Consider the following 6,073-nt stretch of genomic DNA (forward strand, 5'->3'; position numbering starts at 1 on the left):
TGCAGTGCCAACAGCACAAATTTTCAATAATGTCGAACAATCTATGAAGAATAACACGGCATGAATCCAACTGTCTGATTCATTCTCTTTATTCTGAATTTAGGATATCTTTTATCTCTGCACCCAAACTGTTATTTTTATTTGGATCACATATGAAGTTGACCTCCTTTGGTCTTGCTGATAAATTTTCATTGAGCATTCAGGGTATATGCCCTATATCTGATGTGCCACTGGAAACTGCCAACCCTGTGCACCAAAACGTGGCAAATCGCCGCAAACACCTCGCACCAACTCTCCGGCACAGTGGTGGAGGGATTATGATGCGGGCTGGTTTTACAACTGCATGGCCTCGTCTACGTCCTGGGTCATTGTACAGTGTGGTCAAGTGGATAGTGAAGGTCCAATTAATGTACAGCAAATTTGTCACTGGAAATACTTTGCACTGCTCTGACAAATACGTTGTGTTGGTTTCATACGTTTGACGATGAAAAAAGTAGATTGGGAACAGCGTTTCTGCCTGAATGTCATTTTATGTTTTAGTTTAGTCTTTACCAGAATTTGTACATAAATTGTAACATTTGTCTGTTTGAAATATTAAATCAAATGTTATCAGTTATTCAGTATTTCAGTAACCATTTTTACCAAATTTTTTTTTTACTCTTGAGTAAAAATATGTTAAAGTAGTGCTGTACTTAGGTGCAACTTATGGCTACTCTACCCTCCTCTGACTCTTCTACTTTTCAAAGCTGTAATTTCTGACCTCACTGCTTCAAATCGATGGTAAACGCGCAAATCCCACAAATGTTTCACTACCCAATTTATACTAATCTTTATCTTGTCTCTTAAAAAAAGTAACTTTGTTTGTTGTTTGTCGTTTTCTGGACGGGTGACAAAGAATTAGAAACATACTCCAGTTCCCAAAATTTGCAGACTCCCACCCCACAGTAAGTAATGCTGGCGGCCGTTGCGCTGCAACATAATCCATAATTTCTTCGCCGTACTTTCTGCTTCTGAAGAAAGGGTTTTGGAACCCCAGAGCCAAGGCATGTTTGTTTACAGCTCGCTGTCAGTCAGGAATGTCTCGTGTGGGTGTCCACCCACTGTGGCTTCCACCTCCGCCCCAAGACACCCTCTTTACAGTAAGTCTTGACTCTGATTCAGCTGCTCTCCAGCACACAAACAAGTCTATTCTGCAGGGCTTATTGCAGCCAAAGTTTCACAAGGGAGGGCGAAGAGAAAGGAAAGGAGGGTAAAAAAAAAAAGAGGCGTGGGGGCCGAGAGTTTTTTGGATTCCCTCCAGATCATTAAAGTCTCGTGTTTCAGCCTCAGACAGTCTGCACTGCCTACTTACTGAGACGCTGCCTTTACTTGTGATTCTCATAGAATTCATCCAGACCCAACTGTGTGTGTGTGTGTGTGTGTGGTAAAGAAGAAACAACAAAACAGGCTGGCTATCATTCAGACCACACAGTCATTACAAGCAGGGCGAATGTAATTGAGTAATAGAGGTGGGGCGAGGACGGCTGAGTGTTGTTTTATAAAGATGGTGCCTGCATTTGTGTGTCTGTGTGTGCGCGTGCATCAGTTGTTGTTTTGCTTTTTTAACACCATAATGAATTTAAGACCAGTGAGGACCGAGAAGTCTTTGGCCTGTTTACGTTTCGACTGAGTCGTGGTTTTGAGAGCGAACACTTGGTTATGGTTTAGAAAACAATAGGAAACGCAGGACACCATTAGAGGGAGACGGCAAGTGCTGAGTTGAGGTGCTGCATTAAAATATATCGATGTTCATCAATGAATCAGATTCACAATCTATCAAACCTAGACTGAATAAGAAAATATTTACTGATCCATTGAAAAACTCTTTTACAAATAAATGAAGCATTGAGATTTCTGTGTTTCTTAAGATTAAGATTTATTTAGCATTGGCATAAACATTAATGCAACTGAAATGGAAAACTACAAGGAGAATTATTAAAAACTTTTAATCAGTCTAATAAGGCATTATTATTATTAATAATAATCAAGCATATCTATATAATTATGTAAAAAGACCCTGGAGGGAATCAAATGCATCTAATGAACACTCTGTACACTACTTTGTTTGGCCCTTTGAGCCGTCAGCTTCCAACACCAGTACCGCAACAACAATTCAATTTTATTTATATAGCGCCAATTCATGAAACATGTCATCTCGAGGCACTTTACAAAGTCAAATTCAATCATATTATACAGATTGGTCAAAAATGTCCTATATAAGGAAACCAGTTGATTGCTTCAAAGTCCCGACAAGCAGCATTCAGTCCTGGAGAAGCGTAGAGCCACAGGAAGAGTCATCTGCATTGTTCATGGCTTTGCAGCGATCCCTCATACTGAGCAAGCATGAAGCGACAGTGGAAAGAAAAACTCCCCATTAACGGGAAGGAAAAACCTCCAGCAGAACCGGGCTCAGTATGAACGGTCATCTGCCTCGACCGACTGGGGGTTATTATTATTTAAATTATTAAAAACTTTTAATCAGTCTAATAAAGCATTCGTATTGTTATTATTATAAATCAAACATATCTATTTAATTATGTAAAAAGACCCTGGAGGGAATCAAATGCATCTAATGAACACTCTGTACACTACTTTGTGTGGCCCTTTGAGCCGTCAGCTTCCAACACCAGTACCGCAACGACAGAACCGGAAAAGACAAGAGTGTCTTGCTGGGTCAGAAGAGGCGGCCTAATTTCCCAGAACCAATCTGTTCCCCGTTTTGGATACAGAGCTGAGTGACAACGCTTCAAGAAGCTGAGGTTGGGCAAAAGTCCAAGGTCCATGCAAACTACAATCTTAGACAAAGCAGATATATGTAACGCAGTGTCAGATGCAAACAGCCTAATCTTGACTTATTTGATCATGTTGTTGGTTCTGAGAGTGCAAAAACTCTCTCAACACAGCACTTTGGCAGCTGCAGGATCCAGGAGATGAGATGTCACGAGGGCCTGATAAGCCAATCAGAGGTGGACTTTAGGAAGGTGTAGGTTGTATTAGCCACATTCTTTAGGCTATGGAGAAACCAAACAAATGGTCCTTCTAGATAAAATACTGTCACGTGACCAGAGTCGAGTTTACATTCAAGGTATTCGGACACATAATCATTCTTTTGAAGACAAGGCAGGTTAAAATTATGGAGCTTAAAGCACGAATCATTGTTTTAAGTGATCCATACCTACGCAATATGTCATATGTTTTCTAAAATTCTTTATTAGTTGAATAAAATAAATGAGTATCATCATCACGAGAGGGATTCAATGCCAACCAAACTCCTCGAGGTGATAAAACATTTATATTTTGGAAATTCAGGCCCACGGGGTGCACGAGATAAGACATCGTTTGTATGAGATTCAGAGGATTCAGGAAGAACATTTTGATTTGACCTGGATCTGAAAAAAGTTCAGTCTGAGGTGTGCTGTGCACCACGCAAGTCAGGATGCATACAAACATGTTTAGGCTCTGATGAGAAAAGTAGTCGTTTAATAAAAAAAAAATAGGTTTTGCCATTATCTATTTTTTTTTTTTTTACATTGTAATCTAATTAGCCAAGCAGTTTTCATCACTCAATAGCTGAGTGGAGGCGTTTCTCTTTGGCATTGACTCTTTCCCTGCACTGCCAGCCCACTTTGCAGCTTTTTACACAACACCCATTTATACAGCTGACCAAATATTTACTCTGGTAAAGTAGCTCGCTCAAGGGTACACAGTGATATCCCGGCTGGGTTTTTGGGCCTACAATGTGTGAAAAATTTTCTTTTCATATGAACTATGTGCACCTGATATTTGATGTGGCTATGGGGACTGCTTGCATCTGATTTACCACGCTGACTGACAGTGTGCAGGACTTCACAGAGCAACACAAAGAAACCATTGTGACGCTCCAGAAAGTATTAGCTATAATTTTCATGCGCATAATGTGCCATGTAAACGTATTGTCTGGTTTCTGTTGTGGCAGTTTATAGTGAAATAAAGGACGTATTTGTAGCCTTTCAGCAGGAAGAACAGGCGGAATGGGTCATTACTCATCCGAGTCAAGATGTGTTTATGATACGGTTCAGACAACAGAAACTAAAATCAACTTTTGTTATATATTTAAGACCTTATTTGCTTGTGAGCCCTCATGAGAAAGTTATCCGTAGCAGACAATGGCAGTCGAAGACCGTAATAACTTTAAAAAGGGGGTGATTTATTTTTTCATTGTCTTTTCTATGATGAAAAGGAACTGCAATATTTGTATGTTAGCTTCTGGAAGGATAATAATTATTTGGTCCTTAGAATAGTTACAACCTTTTCTGAAACACAACAAACCCTTCTTTAAAGATATATTATGTAGTGTTATGTCCCCCACCCCTTTAACACCTGACACACCTGTGTAATGTAGGATGGATTTCCACTGCAAGTCTTATTTTATTTATTTTTTTAAGTGCACTGGAGAGAAAAAAAAGCTAATTCTTTTTTTTTTTTTTTTTTTCAACAATTGCACAGTTTATGTGAACATTCCCCTCCATTGTAAGAATAATACATTGTGCAGTTTCCAACATTGCGGGTGTTTTAACATAAAATATAAATGAAGATTTACATCATCACATTTTGCCAGGGGAAGTACAAATTTACAAAAATATATTAAATTGTTTACACACATTCACAGTCTTTGTTGCCTTTTGATTAAGAGAATACTTAACCGTGTTGACATATTGCTTGACCTCGTTGTTAAAAGCAATAAAAGATGTTTTGGAATGCGCAAACTTACATTGATGAATGTAAAATTTTGCCACGAGAATAATCAGATTAATAATGAAAGTTTCATTTGGCCTAGTCTTAGTTCTGTTGAGGTCATAAAAGCCCAAAAGGACATCCTTCCAGAATAACTTAAAAATCCTGCTAATTCTGCTTTGTGTGTAATGGGGTTGATGACATCACATGAGGAACGATGGCCAATCAGCAGGCTTTATTAAGCACTATACTGAATGAAAGCTTTTGACAAACATGGATTTAGATCCTGAAGCCTGCAACTTAGATTTGGGTGTTAAGGGTGTCTGAGTCAGAGCCTGACTCTAATGATCACTTTTGGACTTATTATAAATCTGTCCTCCTATATATCTTTTCTGTTTGTAAGGAAAGATTACGCACACACACAGACCATGTCATTTAAACAAAATTAGAAGGAAGCTGTGTTGCAGAGCAAATGTTAAGGTCTAGGGTTGAGTTTCTTTTTTAAGGAACTGTGCAACTGATCAATCAGTTCTGCATCATATCACAGCCGAAGACAACTCCTGTGCAAATCCTTTGAGCCACACCCCATACCTTTTAAAGAGGCGGCCAAACATTGCATGGAACTCAGTTTTTAATACGGGGCTCTACTTCCAGTTAAGAGCATCATCCCACCAGCTGCCACTACACCAGTAATATTTGCTCTAGAATTTTCAAGCTTGACACTCCCAGTTTTTAATTTGTATTTGTCATTTACTAAATAAAGACTACACTAGGCACTCACAGGGCTTTTTTACTCTGTCTTACTCATTTTCTCTGGCAGCTGTGCCTGGCGTACAGCAGGCCTGGAAGGCAGAGCCAAATAAATGCCGGTGCTTAGTGGGTGATTTGCACATAAAGTCTGCAATTAAATAGGATTGCAACACAGACACCAGCAGCAGAAATTATTAAACTATCCCCATTAAAATCATAACATAATCTATTAACATTTCCCTCTAAATACTTACCACATGCATGTGGGTCAGTTCTTTTTCATTTTCAAATAACTACAGATTTATTTGAAAATTCTGCAGATAAACCCTGCAGTTAGCTTTGGCTGCCACCAAATACAGCTTGTAATAAATAATGCTGTGTATTTTTCAGTGATGTTATCAAAGGCATTGGTTGTTTGTCCCTGTAATACTTTTTCTTTGTTCTGTTGTTCTTTCTATCTCTTTCTGCGCGTGTAGAAGCAGACTCTGAAGAGGTTACCTTGCATCTCTTTTACCCTCGACTATTTTTGTCACCACCTTTCCCTATTCCCGCCTTTCTTCCTTCTCTCTTT

Source organism: Fundulus heteroclitus, chromosome 19, assembly GCF_011125445.2.
Source record: "Fundulus heteroclitus isolate FHET01 chromosome 19, MU-UCD_Fhet_4.1, whole genome shotgun sequence".
Classification (NCBI taxonomy): Eukaryota; Metazoa; Chordata; class Actinopteri; order Cyprinodontiformes; family Fundulidae; genus Fundulus; species Fundulus heteroclitus.